The sequence below is a fragment of the Thalassophryne amazonica genome, chromosome 18, assembly GCF_902500255.1.
Source record: "Thalassophryne amazonica chromosome 18, fThaAma1.1, whole genome shotgun sequence".
Lineage (NCBI taxonomy): Eukaryota > Metazoa > Chordata > Actinopteri > Batrachoidiformes > Batrachoididae > Thalassophryne > Thalassophryne amazonica.
Genome location: NC_047120.1, coordinates 38,455,337 through 38,469,216, shown reverse-complemented (window position 1 = coordinate 38,469,216; position 13,880 = coordinate 38,455,337). Strand labels below are relative to the sequence as shown.

General features: G+C 39.3%; 1 protein-coding gene across 2 annotated transcripts in view; it reads left to right on the top strand.

Moving 5' to 3' along the window:
- LOC117530220 (protoheme IX farnesyltransferase, mitochondrial) overlaps positions 1 to 13,880 on the top strand; it is an 80,932-nt gene that overhangs the window by 36,993 nt on the left and 30,059 nt on the right. The window lies entirely within an intron of this gene.

Genomic DNA, 13,880 nt, shown 5'->3' with positions numbered 1-13,880 from the left:
ACTTGTGTCATCATTTCTAGAAAAATACTGTGCATATTCCTGCCAGTTCACCACGCCAAAGCGCCTCAAAGCCGTCTGCTTTGCAGAACAGAAATAGACAGCACTCATCTGTCTTGAGTAGTGTGCCAAAAATGAAGAGATGTTCTATTCATGTGTAATTGAAGCAGGAGAAAGTCCTTTGATCAGCTGTGCGAGATGAATTGTAGACTGTAAAATAATTCTCCCTTCTTTGCATTTCTTCTTTTCCTTGTTTCAGGCTTTAGCCTCCTTTTTTTTTCTTTTTTTTTTTTACTGCTTCGCTCTCTTCTCTGTCCAAACATTGAGGGTACATCATGCCTCTGGCCTGCAGTAAGCTTTTCCAGATCCTGGCCATAGCGTCATAGGCAAAAGGACTGATTATCGGCAGGGCAGAGGTAATGCCGCTCTGCTCAGCATTAATTGGCTGATTAACATGAGGACAGTTTAGCACTTCACTGTCCCACACTCAGGCCATTAATCAAGAGCGCAACAGTGCCAGCTGAATGACTGCCAGCAGCCCTGCGCAAACCGCTATAAAGAGACTGAAAGGAGCTGTGGCTTTAGCCCAGCACACAGAGCTGAAAGGTAGATGTGATCCACACTTTGGACACACACACAGTACTGTAGTCTCCAAAAGTGGTGCCTGGAAAAGAAAATTGTAATGCATTTCTATGTTCTATCATATTGTGGTTTAAAACATGAGAGGAACTTATAATTGGTTATTTCTATGCTCTTTGATGCTCCAACACGAAATCAGAAATGATCACTCTATGCGTTTATTACTGTAGAGCTCCGCAGATGTGGCTGCTGTTAGTCTCAAGATTATATTGTGCATTAAACAATGCAAATGCATTTTGTAGTAGCTTGATACCTGTAGAGCAGATAGCTCTGTGGATAAAGAGATGGCCTGGCAATCTGTATACCTGGGTTCAAATCCTGCTCATGCCATCTGTGTAGTTAGATGAGATGCTTAATCTCCATTCTCAGTTGACCCTGCTGTAAATGTGTACCAGCCTTCGCAGGTCTGCGTCTGACTTGTGTCCCATCCAGGTGGAGTCATAGACTCTCATCCTGTTACGCTGCCGAATCCTTAGATAAGCACTGGCGCGCCAGTGGCTGTCAGGGCCAATATAGGACTTCAAAATAAGCCGTAATTTCATAAGTGGTGTGCAAAAATATGGTATGCTACAGCACTGATTTTAGGGTTTTAAGGCTAAGTCGTGTGACAGATATTTGGCCAAGGCAGTCATTTTTATGGTTTTAAGACTAAGTGGCTTGACAGGAAAATATATTTGTCCACAGCAGTGATTTTACAGTTATAAGACCGCGACATGTGGCAAAAATACTGGTAGAATGCAGCGATTTATTTATTTGTTTATTTTTCGATTTTTGTTATTAAATTTAAAATTAGCACGGGTGGTGACCAAGCGGTTAGTTTCAGTGCTGAAGGTTCCCGGTTCAAACCCTACCCCTGCCACATTTCTCCATGTAATGTGGAGTTGCGTCAGGAAGGGCATCCAGTATAAAACGTGCCAAATCAACATGCAGATCCACCTTGGATCTGCTGTAGTGACCCAGAGTGAGAACAAGGGACCAGCTGAAGGTACATACGTTATTCAATTTTAAAACTAAATGGTGTGACTGCAAAAATATTGCATAAAAGGAAAGCTTGTCATTTGTCATTTTATAACTCATTAATTTCTGAAAGTTACCTTTGAGATTATAACTAGTACTTGAAGTTACAGCTGCTGTGTGTTTACATAGTCTGATACTTCTATTAATTCATTAATTTTTGCCATCACAATCTTAAAACCATCGGTCTTCACAGGTCTTTATGTAATGGCAGAAGCTCAGAATCTTTAGAAGGACTTGGCAGTATTTGTCATTTCTCCACAACAAAGCGTAGTTCCTAAACCACTCCCCCCCCCTTTTTTTTTTTTTTTTTTTTGGCCAAATGCCAGTATGCTCATTGAAGTTTCAAGTACTTGTGGAGCTTGAAAGACTGCAGTCACTGACAACTAAGGAGCAAACGTTTCCCTTCAAAGACATCCACACTGATAGAATACCTTATCAAACACTAAATAGTTTCATAACTTTGAAGGGCAGGGTGGTTCATAGAATCACTGCAACTACACTGACCTGACATGGGTGTATAAGCCCTCATGTTGCCAAGAATGACTAAATCCTGTGTAGGTCCTGAGGCCTATTGGTGGTGGTGCTTATCCCCAGATTCCATTGTGTGAAGTTGATGAGACTGTACGGCTTTCCCTGGACATGACTCCAGTTCAGCATTTACAGCTGAGTGGAATGAAACAATACAGATCAAGTATCTTTTCCAAAGACACAGGCATGCCATGTTCTGCAGTATTTACCTCTGAAATTGTGAATTGCAGCTGGGAATGAAGTCACACCTGAGCTCAGTGTGTTCCAGCTCCTATATAACGTCATAATTTGAAAAATAAGATGGGCGCCTCCAAGATTTTGGAGTATGAAGTGCTACAGAAATATTCAACCAACCATAGAAGAGGATAGGTAGCGCAGGACACAGCCCTCACACCACCTTTTTCTTTGCTTCCATCCAGCAGGCATTATCGGGCCTTCAATGCCGACACCACAAGGCTAAAAAACAGCTTCTTTCCTTGAGCCGTTACAGAACTGAACAGACATGCCTAAGATCCCGTCAGAACAATTGCATTTTTCTAATTAGAACGGGGGGGGGGGGGCATGTGCAATATTTGTTTTTAACGATTTTTAACTTTTAGGTATATTTATTAATGTTGGATTGCTTTTTTTTTTAGCCATTTAAGGGTTTTTATTAAAGTTGGGTATTTTAAATGTTAATTGATGTTTTAGAGGGATATGTGCAGCATGGGACATGTGCAGCATAGGATAAGTGCAATATGAGTTATGTTTGTTGAGGATAATGCGATATGAAACAAATGCCTAACTGGAATGGTGTAATTTAGAGGTCTCTGAGCTTGCTCCCCCCCGCTCCCACCCCCCAAAAAAACAAGTCTCCTGATGTTCTTAATATTTATTGAAGTATGTGTGTGAGGGCGGGCATTGTTTTTGAGGATGCACAAGCAAATTTCGTTGTGCTGATTGCTGTGCAATGACAAAGGTGATTCTGATTCTGAGAAGTTACAATAGTGTTTTAACAAACTGCTGTTCACTTTTCTTTTTGTAGTGCAGTGTAGTCAGTCGTCGTTAGCAACATCTACCAGGTTAGCCAATGTTAGCAGCACCTGTTGAGGAACAGCACATTATGCAGTCTTTCATGCATTAAAATGCCATAGTAACATGTGCTGAGACGACAGTAGGAAAGTACTGTGTGCACGATTTTATCAAGTTGGACAAAAATTTAAAAAGTGCTATAACACAAACAAGTAAATAATAACCCTACAGTTTTTGCTACGGTTGCTGCCTGGAGAAGCCGTGTTGGATTGTGAACCAAGGATATTTGAGGTTCAAGCAATTTGACCAGTTGGAATTTCAACTTCAGGGTTCTTTCCTTGAGGTTGTAACTGGAAAATTCTGACCTAAAATGGAGCGTTCTTTAAAGGTCTCCATATGGACAACCTAGTTCCTGAACCATTTGAGCTACCTGCACTGGTGGTGAATAAGTCAGCTCAAAAGGAAATGTTTTGTCAGCTCCCAATATTGCACAGTATAAAATGGTGTGTGTGTGTGTGGGGGGGGAGTGGTAGAACAAGGTAAACGTTGCCAATGATGTGGCTGTTATTGATGTATAGTAGTATCTTTAAAGTACAACTTGCTGCGGGAACCTTATGGTTCAGGGTAAAGTACTCCAATATTATTTAGTCTCCAATTGTCAATGCAGAATGTCTTTTGATTAAGCACAGCAGAGGAAGTGTAAAGTTGTTTCACTGCTAACCCTAAATTCACAGCATTATTGTAACAGTGGCTTTGCATTACCTCAGTCTGCCTTTGGTGTTTGAGGTTGCGTGCCTTCTGTTGGTTCTTCTGACTTCACTATTATGTGTGCCTCTCAGAATCGGCATATCGTTGTATTGAGTTTTGAGAAAAGCTTAATCTTTGTAAATCTGCCTTTGTGTTTGTACAGTGGATGATCACAGAGTGTGCACAGTTGGTGTTGAAGGGCGCTTTTGAGAGCGCTCGTCCGTCTGACTGTGGATGTTTGAGTTTGCTGTTCAGCTCCAGTGTGGAAACAGGTGACGTTCTGACAAGTGATGACGTTGTCTTTTTTGGGGGGGGTTTAGCCTGTGCACCTGGGTTTTCCTCTGCAGATTGTGTGAGAGATGTTGTGTTTAGGACCAGCTGATCCTTACCCCAACCCACCCCCCATTGATTAAACTGTGTGCAGCTGCTCAGCTGTGTGTGCGCTTCCATGTTGAGTAAATGCAGTAAATGCCTGGCGTGTAGTTACTGTATCACTCTCGACCTTCGGTACAGTTCCTATTGTTTTTATGTTCTTTCTTTTTGTCTGAGGTCAGTGAAACCTTCTCCAAAGGGGATTATGCTGGTGCGCAGCCACTCAACTCCTACAGCCATTATACAGTCAGACTTTGTAGGTTAGCTCCACAATCGCTTCTATATGGAATTCAAAGGCCGGCTTCCGTCAGCATCTACACATGAGAAGGAACCGCGGGCCTGCAGCCTGTTATCACTTGAGCCCTGGTGGTTGGATGTGGATCACGTTCTGTCTTTGATAGCTCTGAGGATCTGGCAGCTGCACACCCCCTCTCCTTTGCGTCTCACTTTGGTCTCGCCTCCTCATCATCTGGCAGATAATTGTCTCTACAGTTATGTTTTTGTGCATGTTCATAATTGAAAGCAGCAGCCAGACTAAACTTCCGCTTCAGTCCCCCAGCTGCCTCTGTGGGGATGTCCTAAGCGGATCTGCAGGATCACAGTGTGGTTTGATCCAGGTATCTTTGAGTCTGTGTCATAGCGGATATCTCAAAAACCTTTGTGTACTGCATAGGACTTCAAACCTTTAGGGCACAAACACGTCTAGCAGGGCTCAGTACACCAGGTTAATGATTTATTTGTGTTGTTGCACTGTAGTACTGAGGTGAAATAGCCTTTTGGGCTTTCAGTACCTTTTGCAGAGTTGGGCACAGCTAGTGTTGATAACCGCTAACCCACGAACTGAAAACTGTGATGATGCTAAATCGGCAACCTGCTAAAACATTCAGCTGAAGCTACGACTAACTAATATTTTTTTTTTTGTATGAATTTAGTTTGGGCTTGTTTTTTATTTATTTTTTTGCTTCTCTGTTTTGTTTTTTAGCTGTACACTCCAAAGAAACAAACAGAAAAAGCTGAAATTTCATTACCGCATTTTCCAGAATATAAGTTGCATCGGAGGATAAGTCACACCTGTTAAGTAAGGCCTCTTGAAGAGGAAAAACCATATATAGAAGTTGCACTGGAGTAAAAGTTGCAACTTTTTTCTCTGTTATCAGCTCATTAATACTTGAGAAATAGCTACTGTAATTATTGTTAAAGACGAATGCATGATTTTTTTTTTTTTTTTTTTTTTTTTTTTTTTTTAAGTGTATGAGACACATCTGAGTATAGGTCTCCCAAACTACTAAAAAATAAAACCCCATTACTTATACAACCCCTGGCAAAAATTATGGAATCACTGGCCTCGGACGATGTTGATTCAGTTGTTTAACTTTGTAGAAAAAAGGCAGATCACAGACATGACACAAAACTAAAGTCATTTCAAATGGCAACTTTCTGGCTTTAAGAAACACTATAAGAAATCACGAAAAAAAATTGTGGCAGTCAGTAACGGTTACTTTTTTAGACCAAGCAGAGGGAAAAAAATATGGACTCACTCAATTCTGAGGAATAAATTATGGAATCACCCTGTAAATTTTCATCCCCAAAACTAACACCTGCATCAAATCAGATCTGCTCGTTAGTCTGTGTCTAAAAAGGAGTGATCACACCTTGGAGAGCTGTTGCACCAAGTGGACTGACATGAATCATCATGGCTCCAACACGAGATGTCAATTGAAACAAAGGAGAGGATTATTAAACTCTTAAAAGAAGGTAAATCATCACGCAATGTTGCAAAAGATGTTGGTTGTTCACAGTCCGCTGTGTCTAAACTCTGGACCAAATACAAACAGCATGGGAAGGTTGTTAAAGGCAAACATACTGGTAGACCAAGGAAGACATCAAAGTGTCAAGACAGAAAACTTAAAGCAATATGTCTCAAAAATCGAAAATGCACAACAAATGAGGAACGAATGGGAGGAAACTGGAGTCAACGTCTGTGACCGAACTGTAAGAAACCGTCTAAAGGAAACAGGATTTACATACAGAAAAGCTAAATGAAAGCCATCATTAACACCTAAACAGAAAAAAACAAGGTTACAATGGGCTAAGGAAAGCAATCGTGGACTGTGGATGACTGGATGAAAGTCATATTCAGTGATGAATCTCGAATCTGCATTGGGCAAGGTGATGATGCTGGAACTTTTGTTTGGTGCCGTTCCAATGAGATTTATAAAGATGACTGCCTGAAGAGAACATGTAAATTTCCACAGTCATTGATGATATGGGGCTGCATGTCAGGTAAAGGCACTGGGGAGATGGCTGTCATTACATCATCAATAAATGCACAAGTTTATGTTGATATTTTGGACACTTTTCTTATCCCATCAATTGAAAGGATGTTTTGGGATGATGAAATAATTTTTCAAGATGATAATGCATCTTGCCATAGAGCAAAAACTGTGAAAACATTCCTTGCAAAAAGACACATAGGGTCAATGTCATGGCCTGCAAATAGTCCGGATCTTAATCCAATTGAAAATCTTTGGAAGTTGAAGAAAATGGTCCATGACAAGGCTCCAACCTGCAAAGCTGATCTGGCAACAGCAGTCAGACAAAAGTTGGAGCCAGATTGATGAAGAGTACTGTTTGTCACTCAAGTCCATGCCTCAGAGACTGCAAGCTGTTATAAAAGCCAGAGGTGGTGCAACAAAATACTAGTGATGTGTTGGAGCGTTCTTTTGTTTTTTCATGATTCCATAATTTTTTTTCCTCAGAATTGAGTGAGTCCATATTTTTTTTCCCTCTGCTTGGTCTAAAAAAGTAACCGTTACTGACTGCCACAATTTTTTTTCCTGATTTCTTATAGTGTTTCTTAAAGCCAGAAAGTTGCCATTTGAAATGACTTTAGTTTTGTGTCATGTCTGTGATCTGCTTTTTTTCTACAAAATTAAACAACTGAATGAACATCCTCCGAGGCCGGTGAGTCCATAATTATTGCCAGGGGCTGTACTCTGGAAAATATGGTATGTTGAAGCATAAACATGGAGATTCCCCAAAAAGGTTGACCATGCCAAAATCAGACAATGATCAAAATGTGATTAAATAATTAGTCAGTAGTTACATTCAACATACAGTTTATTCACAGGATACAAAGTATTCACTAAATGAGAAATACAAATACATGTGGAAAATAAATTTCCTAATCTATAGTAATTAATGCATTTACTCTGACTTCATCTCCTGCTCCCTCAGCTCTTTAAGCTGTTATGATCACAAATGTTTTTAACCCTTATGCTTCATTCAGAAAAATGTTCGTTGACTTAAAGTTGGCAGAACTACATTAAGGGGAAGCTACTTGGTCCACTAATGCTTTTCAAAGTTAGTTGAAAAGCTAATCTGCTAACAGAATGATGGCTTTGTTAATTAGCTGCTAGCTCACTAGCTGATTATGTGAACTCTGTCTCGTACTGGTCCTACATTTTGTCTTTCTCGGGTCTGTAATACTGGGATGTTAAAGCTTGATGCATTTCCAATCTGCTGTTTGTGTGCTGCGGGTACTTGAGCTGTCAGAAACACCCTGTAACACTCCAGAAATAATTGGACCAAACAGGTTCATATGCATAGTCTTCAAGTGGATGCAAGTCAGCAGTCAGAGAAGCTTTTCAAATGCTGTTCACACCTTCCTCTCACTGCGGCTCTGCACTAAATGTGACAGGAACACTTGAGGTTTTTTGTTTAATGCCACTCCATGCACACAATGGGGACTGAACAGCCACAAACTGCTTGGTCTCAGTGACTTTAGCACCAGAAATAACATCACTATGTAGAGTAGTAGACAGGAAACCTTAAAGTTGGTAGACAGAGGGGTTGGGAGTGGCCATATTTTATTCAATGATCAACAGTCCATTTGACGGTACCTTTGCTTTGGAGCTAACTGTATTTCCTGTATGTTTAACAAACAATATACAGATGTCATCCTAACATTTCAGCTCAGTCATCGGAGCTGCGTCAGTCACAGTCAGTCAGAGCTGCGTGTCGTCAGAGCGAGCTGCAAAAAGTTTGTACCCGAGTTTTCAGAGGTGGTGTTTGTAGTTGCCATCTGCCACACCGGTGTTTGCCAACCCGGACAGTGGGAATACCACCTCAACCGGCAACTTAGCCCCGCGACTGGACAGCAACAACGTCCGAGGCCCGCCCAACGTGGTGAATTCACTGAGGCCGCGCGCTGCATCATTAGAGCCGCGCGTCACGAGTGCCGCTTCCCCGAGGCCTCATGCAGCCACCGCGGATCCATCAGCGCGGAAACACCGAGGCCGCGCGGCACCAGCGCAGTGCAGATCCATCCCGGTGACAAACAACGCAGGCTGTTAACATCGGCGATCGACAAGCTGCTCATAAGCCGACCATGGGGCCTAAGAAGGTTGTGACAGCGGAGGAAGGTGACGATATAAAAAAATCTCTGGACTTTCTATCAGAGGAGATTTCTGTTGTGAAGCAGCAACAGAAATCAATCATGGATCTGGTGGAGGAGGTGAAGGCATTACGGCTCCAGAACGCCGAGAAAGACCGGCATCTGGTGCAGCTGGAAAATAGAGTGGCTGAATTGGAGCAGTACACCAGAATTAACGACGTCATCATCACAGGTCTTCACATCAAACCACGGTCCTACGCACGGGCGGTAACAGATGAGAGCGGAGGGGAGCCCAGTGAACAGGAGGTCAGCTCTGTGGAAAAACAGGTTGCTGATTTCCTCCTATCTAAAGGTATAGAAATGGATTTAAATAACATTGAAGCGTGCCACCCTCTGCCCCGGAGAAATGACGGTGATAAACGAACCGTCATCATGAGATTCATCAACAGAAAACACAAAACAGCACTGTTAAAACAAGGAAGAAAACTGAAAGGGACAAACGTATTCATCAATGAACATCTCACCAAACGGAATGCCGACATCGCCAGGAAAGCACGCTTCTTAAAGAAACAGGGAAAAATCCAGCACACATGGACTTCAAACTGTAAAATATTCATCAAACTGAACGGATCACCAGAACAAGCAAAAGTCATGGCAATAAGGAACATCGAGGAGCTGGACAAATATGAACAATAGGTATGAGGACTCAAACACATCACAGCACCATGATGCAGACTGGAGCAACCCACTCATCCACATCATCTACACCCGGAGACAAGAGAGACATAATGACTAAGGATAATGATCCGTTTATTTCTGCCCAGGAGCTCTGTCTAGATACATTTAATTATAATAACTCTGCTAACCACCCCTTCGAATCTGAAAATGATCCCGATACCTTTTTCAGTGAGAATATTGTGAGACAGTGCAAATATTTTACAGAAGAACAATTCAAAAATTATAAAATCAATGATGAAAATTTTTCAATTATACATTTCAACAGCAGAAGTCTTTCTCGTAATCTGTCCACTATTAATGATTGTTTGAAAACATCCAAAAAAACGTTTTTCAGTTATTGCAATTTCAGAAACATGGTTAAATGAGGATAATAAAGATCTCGTATATCTTGATGGTTATGAATTGTTCCTGGTTAATAGGCAGACGAGAAGGGGCGGAGGCGTTGCATTGTTTGTAAGGTCAGATTATAACTGTAAACTCATTAACAACATGTCATTTTCAGTGGACAACATCATGGAATGTGTTACCATAGAAATGACATCTATAAACTCCAAAAACATAGTTGTTAGTTGCATTTACAGAGCTCCTGGGACAAATATTGACACCTTTGAAGACATTATCTTAGGAATGTACAACAAAATCAACAGAAATAAGCATTTATTTGTCTGTGGAGATTTCAATATAGATTTTTTAAACCCTCACAATCATCCACAAATTACCTCATTTATAAACACCTTGTACTGTTTAGGACTGTTTCCAACCATCATTCATCCTAGCAGAATAACTATGGACTCAACAACTCTCATTGACAATATTTTAACTAACGTTGTATCCGGTAATCTTAGTGGGGGACTACTGGTCAGTGATATCAGTGATCACTTGCCAGTTTTCTCAGTCTTTGCATTGGAGGGTTGTTGTATGTATCAAAGCAATATCAAATTCATGAGTAGAAAAGTAACACCTGAAACAATTGATAATTTAAGGGAGGATTTATCAAGTCAGAATTGGTCAGATGTTTTTGTTGATGATGTTGACAGGTCATATGATGCTTTCATTTCCATTTTTTCCAGTTTGTATAATAAACACTGTCCATTTGTTGACAAAATATATAGAAATCAATGTAGCAACAAACCATGGATAACTAAGGGACTTCAGAGGGCATGTAAAAAGAAAAACGTACTATATAAACAATTCATAAAACTACGAACTAAGGAAGCTGAAAGTAAGTATAAAACATATAAGAATAAGTTAATCAATATCATGAGACTCAGTAAAAAAACATATTATAATGAGTTACTTGTCAAAAATAGAAATAACATCAAAAACACATGGAACATATTAAATGAAATAGTAAAAAAGAATAGAGTAACTAGAGATTATCCTTCATTTTTTCAGAGTAACAACTACATCACGATTGATAATGACGAGTCTATTGCTGAACACTTTAATGAATACTTCGTTAATGTGGGTAAAAATCTTGCCAGTAAGATTGACTCATCAACTAATAACTTCTGGGTAAATAATTCAACGTTTAACAAATCTGTTTCAATGTTCATTGGTGGTACTCATGAAAGGGAAATACTTGATCTGGTTCATGGTTCAAAAAGTAAGAAATCGACTGATTTTAATAATTTGGATATGGCTTTATTAAAAAAAGTTATTGATTGTATAGTAAAACTGTTCAATTATATTTGCAATATGTCACTAAGTACTGGTAAATTTCCTTCTCAAATGAAAATAGCCAAAGTAATTCCTCTGTTTAAAACTGGTGACAAACACACATTTTCTAATTATAGACCTATATCACTCCTGCCACAATTTTCCAAAATTTTGGAAAAAATATTTGCTAAAAGATTAAATGATTATTTACTGAAGCATAACATCATTTGTGAAGAACAATATGGATTCAGAAGGTCTCAAACTACATCACATGCTTTGATGGACTTTGTGGAAAGTATAGCAACTGCAATTGATAATGAACAATACACAATAGGTGTTTTTTTTTATTTACAGAAAGCGTTTGACACAATTAACCATGGAATACTATTAAGTAAACTGCAGAAATATGGAATCAGAGGTCTGGCATATGAATGGATAGCTAGTTATTTACAAGGCAGATTTCAGTATGTTCAATTCAATAATACAAATTCTGAACTCAGGGATGTCACGTGGGGTGCCGTAGGGCTCAGTGCTGGGTCCTTTGTTGTTTATAATCTATATAAATGATATAAGTTGGGTGTCGAGTTCACTGAGATGTGTCCTTTTTGCGGATGATACAACTGTGTTCTGTAGCGGTGAAAATCTTGAACAGCTTCTGGACATAGTGGAGAAAGAACTGGAAAAATTTAAGGTTTGGTTTGACGCTAATAAGTTGTCACTCAACCTTGGGAAAACTAAATGTATTATATTTGGAAATAAACAGGCACCCAAATGTAAAAATTTAACTATAAACAATAATGAAATTGAGTTAGTAACAGAGAATACATTTTTAGGTGTTATAATTGATAATAAACTTAGCTGGAAACCACATATAAATTATGTGAACTCAAAATTGTCAAAAACTATAGCCATTTTGTATAAAGCCAAAGACCTACTGCCGCAAGAAGGGTTACTTACTTTATATAATTCTCTGATGGTACCATATATGACATATTGTGTTGAGTCATGGGAAACACTTACAAATCAAATACCAATCCAATATTCCTTTTGCAAAAACGAGACATACGAATCATCTGCAATAAACAATATCGTGAACCAACTCATTCTCTATTTGTGTCTTTAAATTTATTAAAATTCATTGATTTGGTCGATTACATTACAATTCAAACTTTATTTTGAGCGAAAAACCAAGCCTTACCGAGACATGTCCAGAGTCTGTTCCGATTGAGGGAATCCAGATATAGTTTAAGTAAGAACAAATGTAAAGGGTTTTTGTGTGTCTGTGGTTGGGGTGAGGAAATGGAACAAATGTTCAACAGAGGTTAGAATGAGTAGTACCTTAGTGAGATTTAAGAAACTACTCAAAAAGAACATTATGTCTAAGTATCATAAAGAAGCAAATATAATTTGATTTATATGGAATGTTCAATTTATAAGTGGGACTTATTGTATATTTGAATGTGTGGGTATGTATATGCGTATGTAGATATATAGATATGGGTAGGTGTATATGTATATAAGTGACTGTGTATATGTATGTATATATTTATGTTTGTAAAGTATATACGTATGTATATAGGTATATGTGGCACAGCCCAAGCAGAGGGTCACCCCCAAGAGCCTGGTCTGCTTGAGGTTTCTTCCTTATAGGGAGTTTTTCCTCACCACAGTTGCCTAGTGCTTGCTCTGGGGGTTGGTAAGGTTAGTCCTTACTGGCGTAAAGTGCCTTGATTTGACTTTCTTATGATCTGGTACTATATAAATATAATTATAAGTGAATAGTATATTGATGTGTATGTCTGTGTGTCGACATGTAGTAGTGAATTTATATTTATGTAAATATGACTGATTAGAATTGTTGGACTTGTACTAGCAGGGGTGGGCGCTAATAAGTTTTGCTTCAGCCCACACCCTTTCGGACTCACTAGTTTTGTCTGTGTTTGTTTGTGGAATTGTTCATTTTTTTCTATTTGAATATTTTGTGTGCCGAATTAAAACTTTGTCAAACTTTGTCAAACATTTCTTACTGTTTTATGTTCTAGTTTTTCTTTTGTGTGGCGTTTAAGGCTCTGGACTTTGATAATGTGATTTTGATTGTTGCTGGAATCCCAATTTTTACACACACTTCACATTTTACTCCTTTTGTCCGTTTCTGGAATGCCTTTCATAATCTGCAACGTTAATTTTTGTTTTTGGGCCTTTGTTTTTTAACACAGGGATGCAAATTTTCCACAGATCTGCAGATTTTAGAGTTTTTCTGGGTTTCTGGGCCATTTCTGAGATCAGTGTAAATCGGTTGAGAAACATTTTGGGTGTGTGGTGCAGCGTGGGTCATCCGTGCGAGTTAAATCTTTCTTGCATAGGAACCATAATAGCGCTGCCGAAACTGCAAGCTAAAACGTGCAACGTCATTGGTTATGTTTTCTACAACAGTAAATTTTTAGCCAATCAGAATCTCTGCAATATCGAAAGTCTCTGAAAGTACCCGGACGTGGACATTTTGAATTTCTGCAAATTTGATCTGTCAAGCTGCGTCTTTAACATCAAGAGAGACGACGAAGACCGCATTAAAAACATTGATAGTGGCGTTTAAAAAAAAAAAAAAAAAAAAGGTTTAAGTGGACATGTTTGGAGCGGGAGGTGGACATGGACAAAGGTAAGGCTCTGTGAATTTGTCCGCAAGGTTAAGCTCCCCGGTAAAGCCCTCTGCACACTATGTTTGGATTTCATCTACAAAACCTTTGAAGAACACTGCAAGAAAAAGAAACATGTTATC